This window comes from Dermacentor albipictus, chromosome 1 (assembly GCF_038994185.2).
Source record: "Dermacentor albipictus isolate Rhodes 1998 colony chromosome 1, USDA_Dalb.pri_finalv2, whole genome shotgun sequence".
In the NCBI taxonomy this organism is placed as follows: Eukaryota; Metazoa; Arthropoda; class Arachnida; order Ixodida; family Ixodidae; genus Dermacentor; species Dermacentor albipictus.
Genome location: NC_091821.1, coordinates 50,054,633 through 50,071,658, shown reverse-complemented (window position 1 = coordinate 50,071,658; position 17,026 = coordinate 50,054,633). Strand labels below are relative to the sequence as shown.

The window sequence follows — 17,026 nt, the reverse complement described above, 5'->3', positions numbered from 1 at the left end:
AAGCAGAACGTTACAAGTGGCTCATATACCGGAGTATCACTACTTTGCAATGATTTGGATAAAGCACGAATTGTGCAAACGAGAAAATGTCGAGCCACAATACAGATATATGTCATGAGATCTAACGTCTCCAGTTGCGAATGCTGACCAGGATATGTATCGAGGTTAACGCGCCCCGTTGCAGCGGCCTACAAACTTAGGCCCATTATTGAGATTCAGCAGTGTCCTCACAACTATTGCAAGTAGACACGGTTTAGCCATAATTGTTTTTTCGCGTCCCCTTAATTAAAGTAAGCGCACACCTGTTAGCCGTGTACTTAAAGCTCATGAACGACATAGAAAAAAAAAAACATGGGAGGAAGCAGCGCGAGTACGACTGATTTGCTAGATTCTATTTCTCCAGCTTGAGATAGTGCACCCGCCACAGTGGCTCAGCGGCAGTGGTGTTTTACTGCTGAGCACGAGTTCACGGGTTCGACTCTCGGCAGTGGCGGCCGTGTTCCGATGGGGACGAAATTCGTGAAACGCTAGTTTGCCGTGCTTTTTGGTGGCCATCAAAGAGCCCCAGGTTGTCAAATTAATTTGGAGCTGCCTCCAACGCACGAATGCCCGTTTCAGATTTTTCATGGTGGTTCCATGCGTTTCCTAAATTAAACAAAAAAATGTGCCTTTTCGTGAAGATAGCAGCGCAATACGTTTTCTACTTTCAGCATGCATGTGTAGTGAGCACGCTTGAACGACAACAATCGTAAAAATAAAGGAAAGAAAAAAAAAACTGAAAAAGAATACTGTTCAACCACGCAGTATATCCTGTGCGCAGCTCAATGTAACTATGCCGTATTTTTAGCTTCAAAAATGACGAATGTGTGAAAAATGTGTGGCGTGCAACAACAGCGAGAGACACGTAATTTTCGTAACAGAATAGTGAGCAGGACTGTTGAAACCAAGCTTCACCTACTTGTTGCGGCACTTTCGCTGGGGCGTGTTTTAGATCAACATGTCCTACAAACTGCGATAAAGCATGTTCAACCTTCCGGTAGCAAACGCTTCTACTAGCAGTTGTCGGGAGTTCCGTTAGGTATCGTTCATTTTTTCTGTGCGTTACAGGGAATCAAAACCGTCCCATGCATCGCGTGACTTGACTTGTTTGCGCTATATTGAAGGGCATAAATTTTACTAAGTTTTACCGTGTGTCGTAACTCCACATATATGCTGAACGACAAGCTAAGGCTTAAGTTCCATTAAAGGCGCAAATAAAAAGTAGTTCAATTTCCTTTAGAAGGAAGTATATTGCCTTTTAATTGGACGAATTATGGAATGTAGCGCGTGAACAACTATCACTAGCACAGTTAGCTAGTGGAATCAATACGATTTGCAGGCTGATAAGAAGTGCATATGGCAATTCAATATCAGAATTAAAGAAATCACCAGAAAAAGCATCAAGATAAAGTTTCAGTGGATACCTTCGCATGTTGGTATCACTGGCAGCGAAAGAGCAGATGCCTTCGCCAATGAAGCGCTTTCAAGGCAGCCGACAGTGAGAGCGCGGGTGAATCACCAAATTCGTTAAGAGAGAATTCGTTTATACTTTCGTTCTGTTTGAAAACCACCGCGTCAGCCTTGAGTTGTAAAGTGACTTAGCCACGCGGAGGCCGCCTTCCTATACAGAGTAAGAACAGGATCAGCCTACACTTCTGCATGGATGTTCAAAGTCGGCGGCACTGCTTCTCCATCTTGCGCTGAACGTGACGAAGTGGGTGACAGAACATTTCGTCTGGCCCTGGAAGCGCTTCTGTCCTGAAGGGAGGGCACTTCTGGACAGCGTGGGAAGAAGAGATTGCCTCACGAACGCGTCAAACAGGTAATTTTTTTTCCGGAAGAACCACGGGTAGTACGCGAGGAAGTATCACGTATTCTTTTCACATTTCTGTGAGAGACAGAACTGACTGACACATGGTGACATATTTGGTGCGAAAAGAGACGCACAGGCGGAGCAATTGCCAATCATGTCTGCCAGGCTAACCCCGCCTGTAGTACCGCCACCAGCACCACCACTACCCTCTGAAACGGCCACTCTATATCCGCAAACACTACTGCGGAAGAAAAAGAAATGTCAAGCTAGGCCGCACTGTTTTGTCAAGAGAATTCTAGAGTGAATGAGGGAGAAAGTAAAAACTAAAACTTAATAAAGCCCCATATTTTTTTCCTCACACCTGTAAAGGATGCAGCGCCCCAGTGATAGCTTTATTGCAGTGAAGCACGCTGGCATTGAGCCGTTGTTAGATGATGGGTCGTATTCTTTGTACATGAGGTCGTCGTTGTGTTAAACCGTTGCCATACTAAGAAGACATAAAACGAGAAGTCCGTCGAGCCATACGTTCTGCAAGGGTCTGAAATGCAGTGCACTCTTGGTAAGGAAACAATGTATCGCGCATTCAAATAAGGACATTTCTATCGCACTTAATGATTTGTTAAATTAATTTCATCGCGCCGTGGAATTATTCCGGTGCTCCTGGCGATAAAGTGCCTCCAAACGGTGAGAAAGGCGGTTTGCGCTGTCACCAGAAATGTAAATGTGCTGGACGAGGGCTGTCATGCTGAAGGAACAACTTTGTTAGGCCTCTGGCGGAAAAAGCTGGCGCCACCTCTATCTCCCGCATTGCTGCGAAGTTTTGTATATGCAGAGTACACGTAGGGGTCAGGACCCGTATTTGCAATACACTTCGCGCTCCAGAACGGTTCGTAAGAAAAGGCGCGGGCCAATCATCATAGCGAGAGTAATATTAGGGAGGGCGGCTAGCCAAGCCGTTCTTGTACGAACAGGTATCACTGTGAGATCGGTCCCCGAGTAGTTAGGCAACGCCGCATACTGGCCCTGCGTCTGTCACGCGCTGCATCATGTTTTTATGCCCGCATCTCTCTCTCTATCTTTCTCTCTCGCTTGCTCGCTCTCTTATTTCATTTCGTCTCTCATTCTTTTGTCTTTCATTCTTTTCAACTTCTTGCCCGAGCATAGGGTCACCCAACCGCTCTTTACGCCGCTTAAGCTCCCTGTCCCTCCGTATCTTAGTCCTGTTTCTCCTGGTTGACCACATTGCGTATTACCTTTCTTTCTTAAGCATTTATTGTTAATCTAAGCATTATCGGGAAACATCATCATTTACCATGAAACGAAGAAAGTGCTACTATTTTCATTTGCTTCATTACGTTCATTCTGTTTAAAAAATAAAAGAAGACTCTACCTCTTCCGTGCTCACAGCACAGGCCTAGAGCATCGCACTATTTCAACCAACTCTGGACTCTCCCCATGAGACAAAATCTCATCTCCCACTTCAAACCTCGTTTAAAGTACGCACACGCAGGGAAGATTGGTGCGCAAACTAAAAGTGAGCACTGTAGCACAGGTCATGCATTATTGAGAAAAGGCAGGTGCGCTCTAGCAATTGCGCCGACGCTGTAATCAAGGTTACTTCGTTCCTTTTTGCAGCTGTCAGTTCCCTTAGCTACATGTTCAAACGCCAGCCATGACTGAGCAGGCTCAGAACTATAGCTCCCCGCGCCGGTTTCTTCTGTGATTGCCGAGTCAGGACACCTTTCTCGTTTGGCGAAGTTAGTTGGCTTCGAGATAAGTTGGAAAGAAGCGAGTGTCACATGCCAGTGGAACACCCGAAAGTGCTCACGAAGCAAGGCCGCGCTCTGCTCTACGAATTGCGAGTGTCTGCGTGACATAATCCGCTTGCGACGCGCAGATGGTGGCATATGACGGAGAGAAGCTGCACTGTTTTTCGCACTGATTTGTCGGGTGGAGTGGTGGGTCTCTAGCTTACACTGAAGGGCGACTATATATATATGTATGTGTGTGTGTGTGTGTGTGTGTGTGTGTGTGTGTGTGTGTGTGTGTGTGTGTGTGTGTGTGTGTGTGTGTGTGTGTGTGTGTGTGTGTGTGTGTGCGTGCGCGCGTGCGTGCGTGCGTGCGTGCGTGCGCGCGCGTGTGTGTGTGCGTGCGTGCGTGCGTGCGTGCGTGTGTGCGTGCGTGCGTGTGCGTGCGTGCGTGCGTGCGTGCGTGTGTGTGTGCGTGCGTGTGTGTGTGTGTGTGTGTGTGTGTGCGTGCGTGCGTGCGTGCGTGCGTGTGTGTGTGTGTGTGTGTGTGTGTGTGTGTGTGTGTGTGTGTGTGTGTGTGTGTGTGTGTGTGTGTGTAATGTACACATGCTGTCCTGCGTAACTTTAGCTAAACATTAAATATATGCAAATGCCACGTAGCTGGTCAGAACCAAGGTAATCTTGCTTGCCGTCACTTGGAGATACTCATATTATATTTGTCATTGCGCATAATTCCATAATTAGTGCTAATTAATTAATCAATTTATAAAATATTGTAATTAAATAAAAAATGTAAATGATAAAATTGTAGAGCAACATGAAAACTCGCGATATAGCTTTCTGTTGCTCAATACGTTCTACATAAAAGTGTTTTTCCGAGCGTGAATGAAGCCCGCGAATAAACGCGGGCTTCATTCACCAGTCGCGGCCAGTCGCGCGGCAATTTCGCGGGCATCTGCGGGCTTCATTTACGCTGGAAAAACACATTTATGTAGCACGTATTGAGCAACGGAAAGCCATATCGGGAGTTTTGTGCGTGCGTGTTTTGTGTGTTGGGATGCGGTGGAAGACGAAAACATGCTACGTTATTCACAACATCCGGCAGAATAAGAAAACACGTGGTGAACACTGCAGGTCATTTCACGGAGACGGCCACACCTGGCTTTAAGCCTGCAATGGTTATCCAGGGGGATCATTTCTGGGTTTTACGGAATTTCTAAAGATCGCCTGTTGCAGATAACGTAATTCTTGTCATTGAGCTTGATTCTTCAAAGAGGCGGACGTTACTAGCACGAAAAATTGAAACACTTTCAATTAATTAAGAAAAGCTCAATAAATAACTTCTCAGATAATTAGTTTACGCCACACATTGCTATTGAAGGACTGTAGCCGGTGAGCTTGCAAGACCTATCCACTTGAAATTAATTTGCAGGATGATACCAGTTTCGGGATATTATTTCCACACGTGTGGAACAAAGTACATGGGTGTTCTAGTTACTTTTGTGGTCGAATGCATAAAAGGGCGTTTTGTTAAAAGTAAGTGGAACAACAGTGCATTTTTAAGGCGAGTTTGATGGCGCATATGTCCAACTGGCGTCATCCTGGAAATTCATTACAAGCGGATACGCCTTGCAATCTCACCCGCTAAAATTAGTAAATTGCAATACATGCCGTAAAGTAATGAATTCACACGTTAATTTGTGGGTATTTGTTGATTAGTTGAATATATGTTTTGATTTTCAAAACGTAAAGAAGTAAGAAAGTGGCTATAGTTGGTAAGACAAGAAAAGCTGGCGAAACGTTTACGTCCAGGAACCTGCGTCGCCACAGCATAAGCTTAGCCGCCGCATAACTTGATGTGCACTGCTCTCTGAAAACAGCGCAATGGAGGTATCCACACAAGAGGAATCAACCAGGACGACATGGCAACTGAACTTTTAATTACAAAAGCAAGAGTACGGTAATCGAACTTTAGAAAGCCCACCTGCAGATGTTAGTATTTCTGAAAGCTTTTGAAGCCAGTGAGCGTGAGGCCGTGCCTGTCGTCGGACCTCCTCCAAACTGTGTCACCGTGCTGCGGTTCCTTTTTGAAAATTTATTTTCACTGACAACGTAACGGCCAATAGTCCTATTTTTGGTGCGTACGACTCGCTAGGCGGGAATGTTATCGTTCGGTTTACAGTGTAATTAATGTATATTTTAAGTAATGCATAACGCCCCCGATTGTAGCAGTACCTGACGTGGTTACCTTTGTGTATAAGGAGTCGGCGCTGAAATTTTCTCAGCTGCCCTAGCCCCGCCTGCCCAGCGCCGGTGCCGTGAAGTGCTGGCCAGCCGCACGAACGCTGTCAGCCCGACGCTCTGCAGGCATGCTTGTCGGAGCGCGCCGCGTTTCACGGAAGTGGCTGACACTGTAGGGTGAAATTTCAGTGCAAACTAATCGGGCTTCATGGTGTTTGATGATACCACTGATTACGTGGTCATAGTACACGGAACTGAAATACCAAGACAAGATCAGTACGCAAACGTTGCTGTATGTTTCGAAGGAGCGTTTCGGTAGACACCGGGACATTGCAACATTGCCGGAAATTGCGCAGCTATAATGCAGCAGCGCGACGAGCGTATCAAGAAAACACGACGACCGCACTCCCGACAACTTGACCAGAAATACGTTGCGTTTTGAAAAACACATCTGTGGGTCACAGCAGAAGAAAATGGTTCTACGGAAATTCTGACGTAAGTATCCCATTGATCCCATTATTGAACTTGATATACCGATAGAGCTGAGCAGACATCTAGAAAATCTTATAGGCAGTTTGCGGCTGGGTACATACTACCCACACAACATAGGTTCTGTTCCGCATTGGCCATGCTGAAAACCTTCACTGCGAATATGGCAACGCAAATGAGAATGTGGAACACCTTGCTTTAGAGTGTCGGGCAAACAGTATTGAAACAAACAGCGAACTGGTGTCCACAGTAATCAGCCTTGTCGGAGACTACTGAGCATAAAGCAGCTGTTTGGCCCCCACCCAGCAGCTAGCACACAAAAATGTGCACTTGTTGCTCTGACAGTTTCTTTAGGGTACTGGTATTGCCAACAATTACTATAAGTGAATGTTATTTATTTACCGGTGACAACATTGCATGTATTTAATTCTCGTTTTCAAGCAGTAGTATGCATCATTTTTTTTGCTTTTGTGACCTTTTGCCTTTGTAGTATCAGTCGTATTCATAACTAGTCGTGTTCCTTTCTATATTTAGACATTTTGCGCTCATAATATTTCTTGCGTTTATGCTATTTTATGGCATGTTTCTTTTACCGTGCCAACAATCTGCCGACATGTCATATATACATATATGCTTCTCTCATGAAACCAAGCTTGCCGCTGGTATCATCTGTTGGTGCCTACGTATCCCTAATTGTTCGTACCTATATAAAAGAGAAATAATTACATAAGATAATATGAACTGCTAATCAAAACAGAAGCCAAAAGAACGGTGACCATATTAAAACACGGAGTGGTATGAGGCTATAACAACAGATGAAGTAGTACAAGGCATGTGGTTTGCCTAGGGGTTTCCGTTCCGTCCAAGTCCACATGATGAGGTTCTGCACAATACGCGACAGACACTCAGCAGCAACGAGATCTATGGTTTTCCACAGCAATTTGTCTCGGCAGAAGTCACTTTCAAGCGCCGAGGTGTCACGATGGCCAGGCAGTGTAACGGGTACGCGCCCATATTTATACTTTGGCGGTCTGTGTTGTTTCCAGCGCTTGGGGGCGAAAAAGAAACTCAGGGGCCGAATTCACAACGCTTTTGATTCGGCAAAGTTGTTTGCCACTGAACGGCCGCCTTCACTAATATGTGTAATATGATGACAGGCTACAAGCTGTTCTCACGAAGTTTCTATAGGTAGAAATTTTTTGTGAACATGGGACAGGGGCCCGTATTCACTAAGCTTGTCAGTCGTAAGTGTTCTCTGCCATTGTTCGGCCGTCTTCGCTGATGATATGTCCAGTTTCTTCATCGGCTAGAATTTGCTCTTTTGAAGAAATATAGCGTAAGAGTTTTTTGTGAATACGAGCCCAAGAGCCGAATTTACAGAGCTTTTAGTTCGCAAGTGCTCATCTCCATTGTCCTGGCCAGTCACCTGCGCTAATAACATGTACAGCTACGCAATTGGCCGGCCTCTAGTCTTACTACCTTACTAACATGTCTAGCGTAATAAACAAAAAAATAAACACTTTTGTGAATCAGAGCCCAGTGCTGGCTTCACAAAAAAGATATTTCGCTAGAATTGTTCCTAAGTGCGAATCACAGTAAAACCTGATGCTGAACACATTATTATACACCAGCTAAGCTTGTACCTCTGTGACGAATAGACTAAGACACAAACGCCAAAACTGTCCCGTTCCTCTCGCCTTTCCCCTATTGGTCCGCGCAGCCCCGTTTACATGAATGCGACAGTGGCGCATCGCATTTCCAAGCGCATTTGGGAAAAGCGATGCGACGCCGTTTACATGTAGCGCCTTAACTCTCGCGAGAAGGTAGCGCCACACGGTGTCGTATAAGGGAAGTGCAACCGACTTCCGGTGTAATTGGTTTCCGGTAGTAGGCCGAGTGCACGTTGGTGGTTGAGTGCCGAGAAATAGAGAGCTTTAGTTTAGCGTACGCAACTTATAGCGTACGCTATAGTGTAGCGTACGCAAAGCCACGCACCTGTTGTGCAGCTTTAGTTGGCCAGCGAGATCTTCGAATCTCAGAGGCCATATGCCGTCGTTGCGGCTATTTTCCGACTCTAGCGATAGGTAGCGCTGACATCTCGAATGTTTCTTTCGTTAGGCTTCGACTCGTTCGAAACGAGAAGCGATCTCGAAAACACCACAAGGGTATCCATAATACTCTGTCGTCGAAGCGGCCTGAGACTAAGCGAAAGCCGTTTACACAATCATTTGCTGCGAACGAAGTGCATTTTACAAAAGCAACGCCAAATTCAATTCGAAGCGGGCAGCCGGGACCGCCGCCATGTTGATGGCTAATTCCTTCCCATAATTCCTAATGCGACGATCCTGGGTTTACATGCTCCGCGAGTGTCGACTCGCGCCCGTAAATCCACCCTCGCCTGGCGCATTAATGCGATGCGCCTTCCTAGCGCATTACTGCTGTTTACATGAATGTGATTCGCTAGAAATGCGATGCGATGCGACACTGTCGCATTCATGTAAACGCGGCTTGTATTAAATAAATGAGGCGAATTTCCGCGACATGGCAGTTCCAGATGGCTCTTTTACGCAGTGTCGCTGGTGCGTGTCTTGTAAACTAGGCCCATCCGTTCTCGCGGCTTTCACAGCCATGTGTACACGTGTCGCTTTTTCATGCTTACACAAACACTTCTCCATCGGCGCGGAATTCAAAGGCGCCTTTACTTGCAAGCAGGAGGGACATTCAGCTTTCGCATGCAAAGAAATATTTGCATCCAAATGCACCTCTCGGAGCAGTGCCCTACACTGTCGGCTCTAGACACTATGAGCGCAAGACGTTACCGCTGAACCTAGGTTCGGAGCGTCGTGCGATGCGAGGTTCGGTCGGAGACATCGGAAAGAAGCGAACATGTATTCGCTGTTTCGTTTCATTTGTACAAGCAATGTTTGGTGTGCAAGTATGCAACCCAGGTGTAACGCCGCCATGCGTATTTCTTTCACGTAAGTTAAAATCTTAATGCTCACTCTCTGCCTTTCTTCCTCTTTGCATTCCCCGTTTCTCTTATCGCCAGTGCAGGGTAATAAGCGGGGCATTCGTCTGACTGACCTCCGTACCCCCCCCCCCCCCCCCTGTGCTTGCTTTCACTCTATATCTCTCCATAACGTACTTTGTGCGTTGTAGAATGAGCTTTTATTGGGTAGACTTCGTATTTCTTTGCTTTCGTCGTGGGTCATACAGACAGCTCTTTAGCCAACCATAAACGTAATGAAACTCCATGTACGTACGTCCTCACGAGCGTGGTTTCTTTTGCCAATTTAGACGCAGTCAGAAGGGCCTGTTTTCTGTGAAAAATTTACTTGATAATCAGATCCTTCGCATGGTGCGGACGAAGGCTGGCCGGCATAATGTAACGATTCTATTTCATTCCTTCTCACACTTCGTCGATGCTCCGAGCAGTGCCCCGCCCACGTAATCATAGGGATTGGCCGGCCGTGAACGATGAGCGAGCTCAATTCTGCCGGCCCTGTTTATCGTACTGGTGCGCTGCGCACAGATATTCGATACCACTAATCGCATGCGTCTAGAACAGTGCTATAATACTAGCGCATGTACTGCATACATGCGCTATGAGCGCAAGTAAAGTTAAGCACGCAAATTATGGAGTAATGCGCAAACTATTTCTAAATGTTTTTAACGCTTCCTAGCAAACTTGAATTCTGTGTGGAACGCACGAGGGCCTTGCCGCATGCATATGACAGTTCACTGGCTTTGCCGCTTGAAGACGGTGAGCGATTTCCCCGCTATATAGCTGCAATACAAGTCAGTGGCCCCACGTAGAAAGAGGAACACAAAGCTAAAAACTGCTAACAACAACGCGCCCGGACGTTGTTGTTAATAGTTTCATGTTTTGCGGACATACACGACCAACAATAATGTGTGCCAAAGGGGGTCGGGCGCATACGCACCGCATCACCTGCAAGCGCGCTCTTCTTTCGCCGTCTCGCCCCTCCTTTTTTTTAATTTTTGTCCCGGAAAGGATTAATCTCGCAAATTAGTATCCGCGGACCGGCTTCATAATGAATGCACCAGTAAAAAGCGACCGACATAAACGGGCGCGGTTCGTTGCGAGGAGCACGTGACCCTCTGTCTCTCTCCTCCCCGTCGATTAGCGGCAAACAGCGGGAAAGAACGATAATGAAAGCTGGGCTTGGGAGAGGGCTTGGGAACTGCTGTAGCATAGAGCACAAAGCGAACTTCCTTCAGGTCGATCCCGCGCTGGTTGCGAGACCGCAAGCGAAGCGCGAGGCGTCTCTGCGAGCGGGTGTACGCTGGCCTACAGCTCGGGACGGTCCTGCGCCGGGGTCCGCGCTCGGTGCGCGCGGAGTAATGACATTATTACGTGCTCGAAGAATCAATCGGATTGGCACAGCGCACCGCCCGCAACTGGCGAGGCCGCGAGAGCAAAATTCGCGCGTGCTTCTGTTTATCTCGAGATGAAACCAATCCCGTTTCTTTTCGCACTCGAGGTTTCCCATTGTGCATTCCTGTGTGGTCACTTTCATTTATGTTAGTGCTGTATATTTACATAGCATCCGTGCGGTGGTGAAATCGTAGTGAGGGCTACGCGTTCTATCCCATTTTTGCCTTTCGCCATCGAGCTTTTGTTTTTTATTGCTTCCCCTACCACCTCCCCGTCCTCGTAGACTTGAACAATGGAATACAATCACGGCTCCTCTTCACACGCAGCCGCGGGTATATATGTCAGGCACGTCTCGTCGGCCCTCCTTCCTCCTTCACCACTCCTGTTCGCTCGTCCCCGCGGAATATGCGCGGGCGAACGCTGTAAATTCAAAGCTTACGCCATAAGCCTGCCGCGCCTTGCGCACCATATTGAGTATGCAGCCTGCTCCCGTTGTCGCATATTCCACGGCGCAGTCCCAGTTGGAGCAACCGTGATAAGTCTTGAGGCGAGGGACGTTGGCCACGAAGTCGCGCTGATACACGAAACTTGGAACTAGTGTGCGTCAGCGTATGAATATGCGATTGTTAATACGCTTTTAAATGGCTGGAATCTGTACGAGCTTCTGCAGCACTGTAACTTTCACAAATGCGCAGCTGTTGGCGAACTTTGGGTCTGGCGATCGACCGTCACACGGTGCAAACCTGCCCCTAGCCCGCTGAAACGTGCGTGCTCTTGCGGAGCAACTTGAAATGTGAGAGAGACGAGACCAGAGGTGAGAATAAATGCGCCAGCTATTTTTTTTTTTCACGAGATATCAATGTTAAATACGAGCATTCCCACCCAGATATTGTTTTGGCCAAGCGGAAAAAACACAAAACAACACAAAAGAAAGATAGGGGGGCTAAATAGAATAGGGGCCGAATTCACACAACTTCTCTTTGGGTTTTTCTTTTCTGTTTTTTTTCTTCTTTCTTTGCCATTGACCAGCTACCTTCTCTAATCATTCTATGCACAGCTCCAGAATAGGCTGAAATTTTCTTTTACAAACATTTATAGCCTAAGAGCGTTTTGTGGTTGCGAGTCCAGGTTTGAGGTTGCGTATACGTTATTATGGTGGAAGTAGACAAAACAAAACGATGACGACATCAGATCTTTGCAAGAACATTGCTTCTTTCTCTTTATTATTTTTAAGAAATCAAAACAAATTCTACCATAATTGCTGTGTGAGAGAGAGGGAAATGGAAAAGAGGAAAGGCAGGGAGGTTAACCAGACGCACGTCTGGTGTGTGTTTCAATTGAAATGTTACAGATGATAACAGCGCCCCCTATCGCGCGCGTTCTTCGTCACTACCGTTGCTTTCTGTCACATCGTCGCCTTCGAGATCTGGGGGCGCGCAGCTCTATCTCGGACGCCTAAGCCAGCGTTGAGCGCTGTTAAGAATGGCGAGCTGCACTGCCAGATTGCCACCCAGTTACGACCGGGAAACAAGACACGCATCCCCCGCTCTCCGTCGCTGCACCTAGGATGCGTTCGATGAAGCGGGCTTTGTGTTAAAAACCGCCGACATTCCTCCAGCCCCATCGCCGTTGTGACGAAACGAGTTCGGTGGGCGAACTATGGTGCCGGAGCTCTCCAGCGCGTACATGATCTGCTACGCGTGAGCAAGCTGCCGCGGGAAAGCCGTTTTTTGTTGCTTCTCACACGCCTTCCGGGACGCAGGACAACGAGCTACCCACCATGGCTTCGAGCTTCCCGGAACGGCACCCCTCCGACGGCGGCGCCGGACATCGGAATGTGTGTGCCTATGTGTGCGTAAACTGTTCTGCGGGGCGGCGGCAAGTTGACAATGAGTAATCGAACGTTCGCGTCACCTTGTATCGCGGGAGGACCGAGTGTATAAATACTGCTGTGGTGCGAATGCTCGACACACTTCTCTTGAGCAGTCATGTTAGACTGATTTACATACTGTAAATAAACCCTTATTCCTCGTTCTCGATGCGAAGCAGTTCTTCCCTTCATCAACGTCCTCAGCGTGGATAAGTTGGACGACGGCATGGGCCAGCTACCTTCGAATTCATGCCGGACTCCAATCTTGACAACGGGTTACGAGCGATGGGATTGTGCCCCCAAGCCTGAGAGCGCATAGAGCGTGAATTGTGCGCATCGTTGCGGGAATCACACTCCTTTGTACAATGTTTGAATGATGCTCAGACCTGACGGTTTCATTCCCTTCGTTCTCTTTATTTACAACACTGCACTTATATCACGTTCTTAGTTATCGCTCACAGTAATCTTTGCAGATTGGCTGATGCGAATGAAATCATTTATTTCATTGCAAACTAATTTTTCATAGATCATAGTTAGTACTCAGGTTACAGCAGAGTGGCGCCTCTTAAACACTTATCATAATTGAGAATGCTACTGCTTTTTCGAATGTGACAGTGCAATAAATAAATAAATAAATAAATAAATAAATAAATAAATAAATATGTAGTAAAGTTCCTAAGAACAATCTACACCTCTTGGTACAGGCCGCTTGGCACCGGTACACATACTGCGAGGTTAAAAAATAACAGAAATAATAACTAGTGAAATAGAGCGAGAAAGGATGCACAGAAAGGAAGGGAGTTTAACCAGAGGCAGTTCTTGTTGGCTGCCATGCACGGGGGGAAGGAGTAGGGTGATAAAAAGAGAGCAGAAGGGGGAGAGCGAAAGAAAGAAGGTAAAAGGGCTCCAAACCTACGCAAGCTCTATGAGAGCCGAGCGTCTCTCCGATAGAACACAGGAGGGCCTGTGGTAGCAGCAAATGTGCGGGCCTTAAAAATCAAACATGATCCAATCACACAAATAGCTCGCGTAACGTTTGAGTGGACCCACGAGCAATAATTGAAAACTGAAATAGAAGGACACTGCGGGAACATTTAGTACAGGCCCTGCTGCGTGCGGTGGATGATTGCGAGACGAATGGAATCGAGCGAAAGAAATCCGTGCATTACACCGACCCTGTTTTTCTCTTGAGGAGTATCAAACCCCCCCGTCCCTAGGAAAATGTATAGACTCTTAGAAAAAAAAAAGCAATGACCGAGAAATAAAATCAGTAGTCTCACTGCTCATAAGCTCGAGTATCACAGATCGGCTCAGAATGGAGTTTTCGCATAGTTTTACAGAGATCGCGGAGCGCAGTGTAAATTGCCGAGTTCAATTTACGCCTTTCGGACAGCCGTGGCGCATGAAAAAGCAAGAAAATCATACGAAGCGGTATGATTAATTTTGAAAGCCTCTAGTGAAGGTTTCGAAGTTAGCCAATATTTCTGGACTCGTTTACATTAGTCGCGGTTATCAGTAGTAGGAACTATAATGTTACACTACGGCAGCAAATTATGGAAGCCACAGGCATGCACACATTAATTAAAAGAACGCTTGGGTTTTGGTTACAAACAAAATAAATCGTGCACCGATGTGCACTCTTCATTTATTGTCTTGTTCAAGCTGATGATGCACTTGAAGGAGTTCACAAATTATACCTTTCCATCCTTACCCTTCGTTTTCGCCTCTCGCTAGTAATAAATAATAATTTGTTCGACATACTATAAAAATGTGTGCATGACAATGTCCTCACAAAGTATCAGCAACGGTTTCCTCAGCGCTTCTAAGGGATTCTCACAAAATCGTCAATAATACATTTCACCCTCGTAGCGTAATTACCTTCACAAATGATGCGATGAATGGCCGTAGTTGAATTGAGTCGTGGTTACAATAAAGGAACGATATATTACTCAAAGTTCGTGTTTACGTAACTAAGTGATCGATTGCACGCAACCGGTGGACGCGCAAATAAGAGGACGGGTCCTGCCAAGCTGTAGCTTAGTTGGTGCTTATAGCAAGCACACTCAAACTGACCACGCACACAAACGTCATACCACACAAGCTTAGTTGTCCAGCAGGGCTTTGAGCGCGAAGACCCTACGCGGAACCTGAGGCGCTCCGTGTGGCCGAAACATCCGCCGCTCGCGTGCCGTGTACAACGGTCCCATATTCGCCGTTGGCTAAGCGCCTCATACAGCGTCCCGGTGCTAGCATCGTGCCGGACACGATACCTCCACCATAGAACACTGGTGGCCCATTGTCCAGTCATGCGCGGTTCACCAGCTTCTAGTGCGACCGGCGCACGCGACCTTTGCTGCAGCCACGACAACACCGCATCGGCAGGGTCAGACGCGGGGGCTGCGTCGCCTGCCGCTTGCGCGCGTCGCACATATATGGCCGACATGTTCGCGTATAATGTCAGCGTACGTGCAGGGCGACTATACCGCAGCCGGCTTTCCCTGGGCCGCTGCGCCCCAATCGACGCTGCAGTAAGCGTACCATTCACCTTGCGCCGATGCGCGTACGGAATAATTTTCCATTGTGATGTCCCGTCTCTCTGTTCATGTCGACAGTGTTTTCGCTGTCTTCGTTATCCCTGCCGGCACCTATACACAGCTAGACAGCCTTCTGCTCGAACAGCGACTATTGGCTTCGCGCTCGGTTCTGGCTGCAGCGCGTTCGTAAACGCATACGGCGAGTGCCACTGCCAGTAATGGGAGTCGCAATAAAGAGAGGACGGCACATGCGACTGGCCGCTTATTTCCACCTTCTTTCCGCCACCAACGTGCGCGAGCGGCCGCGCGTTACGGTGGCTCTGATGGATCGCATTTAAAAGCAGCTCGCAAAAAAAAGGGGGGGGGGGCGAAGAATGAAAAAACAAAAACAAAAAAGCGAACAAATTCGCCGCAGACAACCGACCTGCTCTCCTCAGCCGCGTCGTCCCCTTTCCTCGGTCTCTTGTCGAGGGAGAGCCCCGGCCGAAGGCAGGCAACACAATTACACCCAGGGGCACGCAGGCGCAGCCGGCGTACTACACAGCTGCGAAAACGGCGCCATTAAACGCCCGCGTGGCGGAAGCCGCAGCGCCGTGTTCGCAAGCTGAGCAATATGAAGGAACATGTGTTCTTTAGCGCGCCGGCGGTACCAGATACATACCTTTCTATTGTTGCTCCTTTTTTCATCTCGCTCTGTTGCTTGGCATTCTTTTCTGCGTCGCTTTCTCCCTATCTGTCTCTCTTCTGCACTCCTTACTCCTCTGCTTGTCTTGTTTCGACTTTCTTTTTATTTATGAAACCGAATATTGGGCTCGCCGCTCGCGACCTTTCTCGCTTCGTGTGTTGGGCTTATTGTTTGAATGTCTCTCAGGCTGCTTCGGTCGCGCGCAATCGTGCCTCCGCAGGTCCTTCCCCCACGTTGTTACGGCGAATACCCCGCCGTCGAACTTCTTATTTTACCGGCATCTCTCTCTCTCTCTCTGTCGCAAAATCACCCTCTCGCAATTTCCTCTTGTTTTCACTCGTAATTCCGCCGTCAAGCCTGGCGACGTGCGTGGCACGGACGCTGCTGTCTGCCAGGGCGCCGCTCATGCCGCCGTATAGGTGGCGGGACCCTTTGATAACGGGCGGCCGTATTTTCCTAGACCCCCATTACCACGGACAATGAAAAAGGCTATAAACACTTTATTGGACTGTCTTTCATTCGGCGGCATCGGGAGCTGTCTCCGAAACACAGCCATGGCTGCTTACGTCAGTCACTGGTATATCCTTAGATGTCTCTCCACCCCATTCTTCTTTCTAAAACATCAGTACTCCTTGCCCCAACCGTGTGTAGACCTTCCTCCTTTTTTTTTCGCACTGACCTGAGACTCTGTACGCTCTGTGTCGGAATGTTGCGTGTTGATTAAGGGAAGCGAGGAAATTATTGGCGCCTGCCTCGCTGCCTTGGACATTCCCATTTTTACGGCCCTTGAAAATGGCGCCTCGTAAACTGCGGAGCACTTTATCACGCTCTATAATTAAGAAGCCGCTCACGCGTGTGGCATTTTGTGACGCCATACGAAATTTCATCGCTTTCTTTTTCATGCGAGAATAAAAAAGTAAATAAAGCCGTCCCTGAAAGAAATTTTTCTTTGCATTATTGTTAATTTTTTTTTTATGAGGGGGCCTGTCAGCTCTCTAAGCGTAAAGGATGAGTTTTAGGCGGCGGGATGTGTTCATGCATTAGTAATTTATCATTTACTATACTGTTGTAATGTTTGCCACTATTTCCCTTATAGTTATTCGTCTCGTTCACTCTCGGTAGTACATCGTGTTGGCACTTTCGAGCGCACAATTTTCTGACCCTCGTGTTCTCACGTGTGCTTTCAAGTGGTGGGATATCAGGCTTTA

General features: G+C 47.5%; 1 protein-coding gene across 1 annotated transcript in view; it reads right to left on the bottom strand.

Annotated features, from left to right (window-relative positions):
• Positions 1-15,819, bottom strand: part of LOC135912015 (uncharacterized) — a 56,480-nt gene extending 40,661 nt beyond the window's left edge. Inside the window, exons 1-2 of the mRNA XM_070520930.1 lie at positions 15,795-15,819; positions 15,558-15,677 (exon numbers count right to left, since the gene is read on the bottom strand). The gene's annotated coding sequence lies outside the window, so the exon portion shown is untranslated. The remainder of the gene's footprint in view (positions 1-15,557; positions 15,678-15,794) is intronic.
• Positions 15,820-17,026: the final 1,207 nt, after the last annotated feature.